Source organism: Cetorhinus maximus, chromosome 26 (assembly GCF_964194155.1).
Source record: "Cetorhinus maximus chromosome 26, sCetMax3.hap1.1, whole genome shotgun sequence".
Classification (NCBI taxonomy): domain Eukaryota; kingdom Metazoa; phylum Chordata; class Chondrichthyes; order Lamniformes; family Cetorhinidae; genus Cetorhinus; species Cetorhinus maximus.
In genome coordinates, this window is record NC_135904.1 from 23,895,305 (window position 1) to 23,908,238 (window position 12,934).

Below are 12,934 nucleotides of genomic sequence, written 5' to 3' on the forward strand. Positions count from 1 at the left end.
GTGGGTAATCCAGAGGGTGGAGCTTTCTAGCCGTGAACCTGGTTCAAGCATATAGCTTCTAAAAGAGCTTTGTAATAAAGTTATGTTTCAAGTAAGAAACCTGTCTGGTACAACAAGTTCATTACAGATCAGTTAGAGCGAATGGCCCGATTCTGTGCTGTAAATTCGGTGTAATTTCACGTAATTCGGAGACTGAAATTTCTCTGTGCGCTGTTGTTAACAGACAAGTTAATGGAAACATTCTGCTAACACTAGTTAGACACTAGTTTAAACTTTGAGGCAGTTTTAATAGTAAAGGAGCCATGGGCTTTGGCTATGGTGGATTGCTACAATTGGCAAAAATGTAAATATGTCCAGAAGCTGGTGTGAATGCATCAGTTTCTGGGATTAATTCAGGGGTATCTTGATGCATGCACGTAACCCTGTCAGGAGAGGAGAGTTACTGCTTCTAATAATTAAATGAACCACTTTTGATGAGATTCTGACAGGCATTTAAACATGCAAATATTTCCCAGGCTTCCTGAGACTCAAGTTGAAAATACCGATGGTAAATCATGGGGCCCATTAACAGTCGGGCAAATACAGCAATAAATATTCAATGCTCACAGCTGCTTTCTTACCTCCAATCGAGTAAGGGCAATGTTGTGAAACCATGCTTTATTAAAAAATTATTTTTGAATTTAAAAGCTGGAAACCCCTAAAAGATTTTTAAGAAAGGCTATAGCCTCATTCTAGCGACTTGGGATCACAGCCAAAGATAGCTGTACTGTACCTTCTACTTTCCAAAACCATTGAAATTGAGAGAACCTGTCTGCAAAGCTACACCAGGAACAATTGCGTTGGAAGAGGATGAATGGGGATGATGTCCTGTCCCATTAGCAAAATATCCAGACAATCACTTGGGTACTCAACTGGGTGGAGACAAACCATTAGACATAATCATTTGGATAATGGATAAAAGCACAATACTGCGGATGCTGGAAATCTGAAACAAAAACAAAAATAGCTGGAAAAACTCAGCAGGTCTGACAGCATCTGCGGAGAGGAAAACAGTTAACGTTTTGAGTCCGTATGACTCTTCATCAGAACACATCAGAACCTAGAGTGTGTTCTGATGAAGAGTCATACGGACTCGAAATGTTAACTGTATTCCTCTCCGCAGATGCTGTCAGACCTGCTGAGTTTTTCCAGCTGTTTTTGTTTTTGATTTGGATAATGGACGCTGATTGAGAAAGGAATTCCCAGCCATGATCTAATCAAATTATAACAGGAATACACTAGCCATGGGCACATTTGGGTCACTGGGCAGTGGGAGAGAGAGGTTTATGTGAGATCCAACCCATTGTGTGTTTAAACATCTGTTTTCTCTGCAGAACAAGACAAGCAACTGAGACGCTGAAGGAAAAAGTAGGTTCTCTCTCTCTCCATCCAACTTGTAAGTTTTGAACCATATGCTGATTTTGACCATCCAGGTGCCATAGACAGAGATTTTAAGAAGAACTCAACCCAGTGCTACTGTCTCCAGAAAGATAGATAAATCATCTATCGACATCTTTAAACTACCTCGTGCCAAAACCAGCAGGATCACCAAGTTCAGCCTGAAGACAGCCAGGTGACCAACCTTCAAGAGCCATATACCCCTTTAATTTTACTGGACTCTGAATTACTTAATCTATCCTCCCATTCTGTAATCTATCTGTGTGTTAGTGTGTGTTTATGTTTATGTGTGTGTATGAACCTAGAGTGTGTGTGTGAAAGCGAGAGATTTTTAAAAATTATTTTACTTAAACCGGGTTAAGTACAATAAAAACTATCCTCTTTTTTTTTTAAAAACTCAAGGAAACCTGTCTGATTGTATCTTTTATGGTCACAGCATGTAAACAGTTAAATACTCACAGAATTGGCAAATGTGTCCTTTTTAAGAAAAAATTGTGATCAAACGAGGAGAGGGAAAGGAGGGGAGCCATTTGACCCCTCCTCACCTGATAGTAACAGCATGTTGAGAGTGCTTGTGGTGACAAGTTAACTTGCAAACTTCAGACTTATTGTTACTTGAGATCAGGATGGATAGTGCCATGGCTGCCTTAGATTAGAGTGGAATGGTGACCATCAGTAGCAGCAAGTATAGCCATTGAGGACAGTGCAACAGGTGGTGAGCAGACAGGGTAACAGCAGAGGGGTCGAGTTGCCAGATGGACTACTTGTGTTATAGGATGTACACGGGCAGAGGCTCAGCTTCCTTGGCCTCTCAGAAAATCAGCACTTTTAGAGGCTGAGATTGTTGTATCATGTGGTGGCAGACACCTGGAGCTTCTCAGAAGAAGTCCTGCTTCCTACCCGCGGCTGTCAAAGTGACCACCGCCTACAATTATTTTGCCATTGGGTCAGGGCACTACCAGAAATAAATGCAGGGTCTCCCAGTCCACTGCACAGAATTGCAGCTCTAGTAACCGGTGAATTGTTTGTCTAGGCCACAATTATGTCAACTTTGCCTGTGGTAACGCTGGTTAGAATGAGAGGAAGCTTGGGTTTGTATCTCTGGCTGGCTTCCCACAGAAGCAGTGTGTCTTTGGCTGCACACACGAGGCAACCTGTGCACCCCCCAGACCAACCAGGAGGATTTGTAAACTGCAAGAGATCCCAATGTTCAGCTGGAGTGAAACCACAGGAAAAGGTTTATGCAGATTTCTGTCAAATTACCAGGGAGAGGCCATGATGCATTTATTCAGCAGCAGACCAAGCTTCCTCTCCTCTTTGGACCTAAAGCAGACATAAGGAGTGACTGCTGGGAGGAAAAAGATAACATCTTCAAATTTGACTGATGTTACCCATGAAGACCAAGAGCACGGCTGCACAACCATCAGATGTGCCACTGAACAAGCAATTGGTCGTGCTCAAGTTGTGCCTCAGGTGCCTGCTCAGATTTGGAGGTGCCCTTTCGTATTCACCAATGAAGGACTCCAGAACTGCTGTGGTTATGCTGCACTCATAACAACTCTAAGCAGCAGCAAGGATTGGAGCTACAGGAGGAACAAGGTGCTGAGCAGACCTTATGAAGAAGAAGGAGGGTGAAGACAAGTAGGAAGTGGAAAATGAAGATGGTGACTCCCATGCAGCACCAGCTGCTCAGGTTGTTGCCTGGGGTTCCAGGGATCCCCTTACAGCTGCAACTGTTACCATTGGGCAGATGTAGCAATCAGACCCAATGGCCACTCCCACCCTCACCCAAACAACCCCACTGACACCAAGCAGTCCTCTCAGCAACCATCCAGCCGTTACACCTCGCGTCACTGGTTCCCATCAATCCATGTCTTTCTGTTCATCTTCAAGCTCTTCCTCGACACCAATCCTATCCAGGGGCCATTGATGAAAACAATAACATGTTAAAAATCAGTCTGACGCAGGCTAGCCACAGTTGTTTCTGCCACCACTGTCTGCTCATGTTCACTTGTGAAGTGCGAGTCACCGGGAGGCAAAGGTTAACCTCTTCAAACTTGGCTGGTGCCAGTGCGCACGTTGATTCTGATTTGCAAAACTTGTGTGACTGTAGAAGCATATTTCTGTGCCAGTTACAAGTCTGCCCTCCGGCGAAAAGGTCTTGTGCATTTGTCAAAGAGTTAAAAGATTAGGTGCTTTGCCTCAGTAAAATGGCAGCAAACTGAGTAAACTGTTCCTGGCATTCCTCCTAAGGTACTTAGTTGTCAGAGAGAAGAATTGTGGACCTGTTAATCAGCTTCCTGTGTCCAGAAGATGCATCCGCTTCCCTTCATGGTGGAAGACATTCTCTATTCTTTCTGCTGTCTTTAGCCAGGACTTTTTTGTTGTGAACCTGATATGAGGGCAACCCCAGCTCTATAGGGTGAAACTTTTCTTCACTGCACCTCCTGAAGTAAGACCTCCTGAGCAATCACCTGAAATGGAGCAGTCCTGCTTTGCCCATACTTTCCTCCATCTTAAACAGCTGGCTCAAATCACCAATCAGAGATGTGGACCTCTGCTTTAACTCTAAGTTTCAGCCCTTTAAGACATGACTGGATAAGTGACCCTCATACAGCTGCTGTGCACTCCATTTAAAAATGTGCAGAAGATCTCAGTAGGTGACATTTAGCTGAGTGTCCTTTGTTGATTCACTATGATACTGTTGTCTATTTCAGTTTCTGAAGGCTGGTTTTAAGGGAGGTGACAGGGCTCTAGCCTGCCAGCTGGAGAGCTTGAGGGACACCTGTGTCGCCTCTTTTCGGGAAGGCCTGCCACTCAGGCACTTAACTGGACAGCGGTGCACCTTCCCCTGGGATTAAGGACCCGCAGGGCGGAAGTCTTGCCCGCCCAGAGCTGCTGGCCAATCAGAGGCTGGTAGCTCTACCGAATAACAATAAAGATGGTGGCTGCTGCTGGTACCCGACCAGAGGCCTAGTATCATCGCTGGATCTCAGGCCATAGGTTAGTGATGTGGTGTGGGGATGGGGTCGCAGGGTGGAGGTTGGCAGTAAGGAGAGGTTGTGGCTCCCAGCAGGCCCCCACATCCTGATGTTGGGTCCCTCAAATAGGCACTGAGTGACTTTGAACCAGGGTAGCAACCGCACCCCCCACCCCACCGAGCTCGAGAGCCTACAAACTGTTTTGTTGTATGGTCGGGGCCTAGACAGGGGTTTTGGGGATTGTCTATTCTCCCAAAACAAGCCTGTAGTTCCTCAAAACCAATACTCTTTATTTACAACAAGCATTTACACATTTAGACCTCCCCACATGAAGTTTGAGCTTCTCTTCCTTCCAGATCTCTCTGACTTCTCAGTCATGTGGCCTGACATAATTATTGCATCAGCATCATGTATGCTTCTGATGTTAACCCATTACGCTACACTAGCAACCCCACATTGGTTGGCTTGTCATGCGGCCTGTATGGTGGGCTCCTGCCCCCCACTGGGTTAATACCAGTTGGTGGTAGGGGTGGAAAGGCCATCCAAGGGCTTTCCTGTCACGGACTTAATCAAGGTGGAGGCAGGAAGGAGATGGGGTCCCCAGCATCCAACCTCCTGCCTGATTAAATATCTGCCCCGCCACCAAACCGTCCACTGTGGAGGACATTAAATTCCATCCTGGGAACATCATTATTTTTCTTTATTCGTTCATGGGATGTGGGTGTTGCTAACCGGGCCAGCATTTGTTGTCCATCCCTAATTGCCCTTGAACTGAGTGATTTGCTAGGCTATTTCAGAGACCAGTTAAGAGTGAACCACATTGTTGTGGATCTGGTCACCTGTAGGCCAGACCAGGTAAGGATGGCAGATTTCCTTCCCTAAAGGACATTACTGAATCAGATTAATTTTTACAACAAAGTTAAGTGAAATGGGCAAGAATATGGCAGCTGGATTATAATGGGAATAAGTGTGAAGTTATCCACTTTTATATGAAAAAAGAAAGACAGAGTATATCTTGAATGGTGAAATGTGGGGAAGCGTTGATGTCCAAAGGAACCTGGGTGTCCTTGTTCATGAGTCACTAAAAGCTAGCATTCAGGTGCAGCAAGCAATCAGGAAGGCAAATTATATGTTGGCCTTCATTACACATGGATTTGAATACAGAAGTAAAGATGTCTTGCTGCAATTATACAGAGCCTTGGTGAGATCGGATCTGGAGTATCGTGTACAGTTTAGTACTCCTTATCTAAGGAAGGATGTACTTGCCATGGAGGGAGTGCATCGAAAGTTCACCAGACTAATTGCTGGGATGGCAGGATTGCTTTATGAGGAGAGATGGAGGAAACTAGGCCTGTATTCTCTAGAGTTTCAAAGAATGAGAGGTGATCTCATCTATCTCATCGATAGATTTCTGGATACTAATGACATCAAGAGATATGGGGATAGCACAGGAAAGTGGTGTTGAGGTCGATGATCAGCCATGATCTAATTGAATGGCAGGGCAGGCTTGATGGGCTGAATGGCCTACTCTTGCTCCTATTGTCCTATGTTCCTAACATTCAACGATTGTTTCAAGGTCACCATTAGTGAAACTAGCTTGTAATTCCAGACTAAATGAATTGAGTTTAAATTTCACCAGCTGCCACGGCAGGATTTGAGCCTGTGTCCCCAGGCCAGTAGGTTCTTTTTTTTAAATTAATTTTTGAGAAATGTGGGCATTTCTGGATAGGCCAGCACTTATTGTCCATTCCTAATTGTCCTTAAGAAGGTGGTGGTGTGCTGCCTTCTTGAACCATTGTAGCCCATGTTGTAGGAACACCCATAGTGTCGTTAGAGAGGGAGTTCTAGGATCTTGACCCGGCAACAGTGAAGGATGCAGAATTTTACTTCCAAGTAAGGATGGTGTGTAACTTGGAGGGAAACTTGAGGTGATGGTGTTCACATGCATCTGCTGCCTTGTCCTGCTAGATGGTAGAGGTCGTGGGCTTGGAATGTGCTCCAAAGGAGCCTTGGTGAGTTACTGCAGTGCATCTTGTAGATGGTACACACTGCTGCTACAATGCGCCAGTGATGGAGGGGGTGAATGTTTAAGGTGGTGAATGGGGTGCCAATCAAGCGGGCTGCTTTTTCCTGGATGGTGTCGACTGTTGCTGGAGTTGCACTCAGCCAGGCAAGTGGAGAGTATTCCGTTACACACTTGTAGTTAGTGGACAGATTTTGGGGAGGCAGGGCGTAGGTTACTCTCTGCAGAATTGCCAGCCTCTGACCTGCTCTTGTAGCCACAGTATTGTTATGCCTGGTCCAATTCATTTTCTGGCCAGTGGCAACCCCCAGGATGTTGATAGTGAGGGATTCAGTGATGGTAATGCCATTGAATGTCAAGGGGAGATAGTTAGATTCTCTCTTGTTAGAGATGGTCATTGCCTGGCACTTGTGTGGCACAAATGTTACTTGCCACTTATCATCCCAAGACTGAATGTTGCCCAGGTCTTGCTGCACATGAAAACGGACTGCTTCAGTATCTGAGGAGTCACAAATGGTGCTGAACATTGTGCAGACATCAGCAAACATCCCCACCTCTGACCTAATGATGGAAAGAAGGTCATTGATGGAGCAGCTGAAGGTGGTTGGGCCTAGGACACTATCTGAGGAACTCCTGCAGTGACGTCCTGGAACTGAGATGATTGACCTCCACCAACCACAACCATATTCCTTTGTGCTAGGTATGACTCCACCCAGTGGAGAGTTTTCCCCCTGATTCCCATTGACAAGGCTAGGGCACTCTGATGCCGCACTCAGTCAAATGCTGCCTTAATGTCAAAGGCAGTCACTCTCATTCCACCTTTTGAGTTCAGCTCTGTTGTCCATGTTTGGGCCAAGGCTGTAATAAGGTCAGGAGCTGAGTGGCTCTGGCGGAACCCAAACTGAATGTTGGTAAGCAGGTTATAGCTGAGTAAATGCGGCTTGATACCACTGTTGATGACCCTTTCCATCACTTTGCTGATGATCAAGTGTAGGCTGATGGGGCAGAAATTGGCTGGGTTGAATTTGTCCAGCTTTTTGTGTACAGGACATACCTGGGTGCTTCTCTACATTGTTTTGAACAGATCTAGCAACTCAAATCTGGGGATCCATGTGGACCATCAACAATAGTAGCATTGTATATAACCACAATCTGTAACTTTGTGGCCTGGCATATTCCCACTCTACGATTATCGTCAAGGGTAGATGCCAGTGTTGTAGCTGTACTGGAACAGTTTGGCTAGAGTTGCAGCAAATCCTTGAGTACAAAGCCTCAATACTACTGCCAGAATGTTATCAGGGATCAGGGCCCATAGCCTTTGCAGTAGCCAGTGCCTTATTAACATCACGTGGAATCATTAGAATTGGCTGAAGACTGACATCTGTGATGTTGGGGACCTCAGGGGGAAGCTGAGGTTGGCACTTCTGACTGAAAATGGCTACGAATGCTTCAGCCTTGTCTTTTCCACTGATGTGCTAGGCTCCCCCATCATTGAGGATGGGGATATTTGTGGAGCCTGCTCCTCCAGTTAGTTGTTTAATTGCCCATCACCATTCACCGCTGGATGTTGCAGGACTGCAGAACTTAGATATGATCCGTTGGTTGTGAGATCGCTTGGCTCTGCCTATCACATACTGCTTCTGTTGTTTGTCATGTAAGTAGTCCAGTGTTGTAGTTTCACCAGGTTGACATCACATTTTTAGGTATGCCTGGTGCTACTCCTGCCATGTCCTTTTGTAATCTTTATTGAACTAGTGTTGATCCCCCGGCTTGATGGTAATGGTAGACTGGGGGATGTGCCGGGCCACAAGGTTACAGATTGTGGTTGTGTACAATGCTGCCGCTGCTGATGACCCGCATGGATGCCCAGATTTGAGTTGCTAGATGTGTTCAAAATCTATCCCATTTAGCATGGTGCCAGTGCCACACTACACAATGGAGGGTATCCTCAGTGTGAAGACTGGCTCCACATGGACTGTGTGGTGATCACTCCAACTGATACTGTCATGGTCAGATGCATCTGCAACAGGTAGATTGGTGAGGACAAGTTCAAGTAAGTTTTTCCATCTCGTTGGTTCCCTCACCAGACCAAAGACCCTGACTAGCAATTATGTCCTCCAGAACTTAGCCAGCAGTGGAGCTACTGAGCCACTCATGGTAATGGACATTGATGTGCCCCACCCAGAGTACATTCTGTGCCCTTGCCACCCTCTGTGCTTCCTCCAAGTGTTGTTCGACATGATTCAACATCAGTTGAGGGGGTGTGGTTTTTGGCAAGCAGCAGGAGGTTTCCTTGCCCATGTTTGATCCGATGACTTGAGACTTTATGGGGTCAAGAGTTGATGTTGAGGACTCCCAGGGCAACTCCGTCCCGACTGTATACAACAGTCCATTGGTGGGTCTGTCCTGTCGGTGAGACAGGGCAAACCCAGGGATGGTAATGGTGGTGTCTGGGACATCGTTTGTAGGATATGTTTCCGTGAGTATGACCACGTCAGGCTATTGCTTGACTAGTCTGTGGGGCAGCTTTCCCAATTTTGGTATAAGCTCCCAAGACCCAGATGTTAGTAAGGAAGACTTTGCAGGGTTGGCAGGGCTGCTTGTGCCATTGTCATTTCCGGTGCCTAGGTCGATGCCGGGTGGCATGTCCAGTTTTATTCCTATTAGACTTCATAGCAATTTGACTCAAAAAGCTAAAACTACAACAGAGTGGCTTGCTGGGCCATTTCAGAGGGCAGTTAAGAGTCAATCACATGGCTGTTGGCTAGTTGTATCAAGCCACTATAAAGTCTAATGTAGGCCAGACCAGGTAAGAACAGCAAATTTTCTTCCCTAAAGAACATTAGTAAACCAGATGGGTATTTATGGTAATCAACAATGGCTTTATGGTAAAACAAAAACAGAATTACCTGGAAAAACTCAGCAGGTCTGGCAGCATCGGTGGAGAAGAAAAGAGTCGACGTTTCGAGTCCACATGACCCTTCAACAGAACTTTTTTGTTTTTATATAATGGCTTTATGGTCACCATTAAACTAGCTTTTAGCTCCAGATTTATTGGTTGAATTTAAATTCCACCAGCTACTATGGTGGGTTTTGAACCAGTGCTCCCAGAGCATGAGCCTGGGCTGCTAGATTACTAGTCTAGCGACATTATGGCCACACTACTATCTCCCCAACTACTGAATCTTGAAGACTTTTATTATATCATAGGTAATTCACCTTAACTTATACTTCAAGATATCAGCCTGTAAATTATTGTAGGTTGCTAACTGAGCAGCATTTTAGCTTTTTGAGTTAAAATGAGTCCCATTACCATTTGATGTGACTGATTTCAATGGATGTGCTAAGACATGCATCAATCCCCAATGTAGCTGTTAATGCAACAATTTTGCTTTTCAGACCAAGCAAAGACAGATTTACTGGTAAGGCTATGGGAACAGTGCTACAAAAAGTGAAAGAAGATTTCTTCATCACCCTCTTGAGCAGGATGAAGAAAAGTCTATTTTATTATCTCTTAAAAAAGGTGAATTTGTTTCTGATTATTGATATTTCAGTGAAGAATGAAAGAAAATTTATGTTTTGGTGTTATTTTCTGATGAATCACTTTCGTGCATTAGCTCTAAGATCTTATAAAGTTGAGAGATGCTATTTTCATTATGTAACACTTCCCTGCTTTTGACTTTCATTATTGGCACCAATTCTTTTGGTTTGGGATCTAGTACAAAGATTTAAGGTTCTGTCCTTATGCACAACAATAAATTCCAATCGCAGAATTGCTATTGGAGTGTCTAACGTGCAGATTATTTTTCACACCACCCATCCTTGTGGGCTTTTGGAGAGAGACTGACAATAATGAATTATGAGCTGTCTTGTGCTGTGTAATTGTAGTCACTAGACGTTTGGTTGCAATTGCATAGGCTAACATCAGCTGTGCACAACTGACTCGAACCCAGGTCCCAATAATTTTTAGCACACTCAACCATTCAGACCCAAAGGCTAGGGCATTTACCCTGAAGCTCCAAGTCCACCTATGTGCAAAATTATGTAGTCAATTTATTAGAATATTGCTGAGTGAGACAATGTTATGAGTCCTGCCAACAATGGGTGAGTCTTTATGCATGAAAAACTTAGCTCTCTCAACCATTCAGGCTGTAAGGAAAGCCATCAACTCATGTGCAGACTTTCACTGGTGTCATTCAGGCCTTGGCTGATAAATTTTTAAATTCATTTACAGGAGGTGGGCATCGCTGGCTGGGCCAGCGTTATTGCCCATCCATAATTGCCTTTGAGAAGGTGGTGGTGAGCTACCTTCTTGAACCTCTGCAGTCCATTGCTGTAGGTACACCCATAATGCTGTTAAGGAGGGAGTTCCAGGATTTTGACCTAGCAACGTTGAAGGAAAGGCAATATATTTCCAGGTCAGGATGGTGAGTGGCTTGGAGGGGAACTTATAGGTGGTGGTGTTCCTGTGTGTCTGCTGCCCTTGCCCTTCTAGATGGTAGTGGTCGTGCATTTGGAACGTTCTGTCTAAGGAGCCTTGGTGAACTTCTGTAGTGCATCTTGTAGATGGTGCACACTGCTGCTACTGTTCGTCGGTGGTGGAGGGAGTGAATGTTTGTGGAAGGGGTCCAGGCAAGTGAAGAGTATTCCATCACGCTCCTGACTTGTGCTATGTAGATGGTGGACAGGCTTTGGGGAGTCAGTAGGTGAGTTACTCGCTGCAGGATTCCTAGCCTCTGTCCATTAACCACAAACTGAACTGGACTAGCCATATAAATACTGTGGCTACAAGAGCAGGTCAGAGGCTAGGAATTGTGCAATGAGTAACTCACCTCCTGACTCCCCAAAGCCTGTCCACCAGCTACAAGGCGCAAGTCAGGAATGTGATGGAATAAGACCATAAGACCATAAGACATAGGAGCAGAAATTAGGCCATTCGGCCCATCGAGTCTGCTCTGCCATTCAATCATGGCTGATAGGTTTCTCAACCCCATTCTCCTGCCTTTTCCCCGTAACCTTTGATCCTCTTACCAATCAAGAACCTATCTATCTCGGTCTTAAATACACTCAATGACCTGGCCTCCTCAGCCTTCTGTGGCAATGAATTCCATAGATTCACCACTCTCTGGCTAAAGAAGTTTCTCCTCATCTCTGTTCTAAAAGGTCTTCCCTTTACTCTGAGGCTATGCCCTCGAGTCCTAGTCTCTCCTACTAATGGAAACATCTTCTCCACATCCACTCTATCCAGGCCTTTCAGTATTCTGTAAGTTTCAATCAGATCCCCCCTCATCCTTCTAAACTCCATCGAGTATGGACCCAGAGTCCTCAAATGTTCCTCATATGTTAAGCCTTTCATTCCTGGGATCGTTCTCGTGAACCTCCTCTGGACCCTCTCCAGGGCCAGCACATCCTTCCTGAGATACGGGGCCCAAAATTGCTCACAATATTCTAAATGTGGTCTGACCAGAGCCTTATAAAGCCTCAGCAGCACATCCCTGCTTTTATATTCTAGTCCTCTTGAAATAAATGCCAACATTGCAGTTGCCTTCCTAACTACCGACTCAACCTGCAAGTTAACCTTAAGAGAATCCTGGACTAGGACTCCCAAGTCCCTTTGCATTCCAGATTTCTGAATTCTCTCCCCATTTAGAAAATAGTCTATACCTTTATTCTTCTTACCAAAGTGCATGACCTCACACTTCCCCATGTTGTATTCCATTTGCCACTTCTTTGCCCATTCTCCTAACCTGTCCAAATCCTTCAGCAGCCTCCCCACCTCCTCAATACTACCTGTCCCTCCACCTATATTTGTATCATCTGCAAACTTAGCCAGAATGCCCTCAGTTCCTTCATCTAGATCATTAATGTATAAAAAGTGAAAAGTTGTGGTCCCAACACTGACCCCTGCGGAACTCCACTACTCCCCACTTGCCTGGATAAGTGCAGCTTCCACAACACTCAAGAAGCTAGACACCATCCAGGACGTCCGCTTGATTGGCATCACATTCACAAACATTCACTCCCTCCACCACTGATGCACAGTAGCAGCAGTGTGTACTATCTATAAGATGCACTGCAGGAATTCACCAAGGCTCCTTAGACAGCACCTTCCAAAACCACCACCACTACCACCTAGAAGAACAAGGGCAGCAGATAAATGGGAACACCACCACCTGGAAGTTCCCCTCCAAGTCACTCACCATCCTGACTTGGAAATATATCACTGTTCCTTCACTGCCGCTGGGTCAAAATCCTGGAACTCCCTTCCTAACAGCACTGTGGGTGTACCTACACCACATGGACTGCAGCGGTTCAAGATGGCAGCTCACCACCACCTTCTCAAGGACAACTAAGGATCGGCAATAAGTGCTGGCCCAGCCAACGAAGCCCACATCCCGTGAATGATTTTAAAAAAATCTCTGGAGTTCAGGTCTTTTGTCCATGTTTGACCCAAGGCTGTAATGAGGTCAGAAGCTGTGACCCTGGCAGAAAC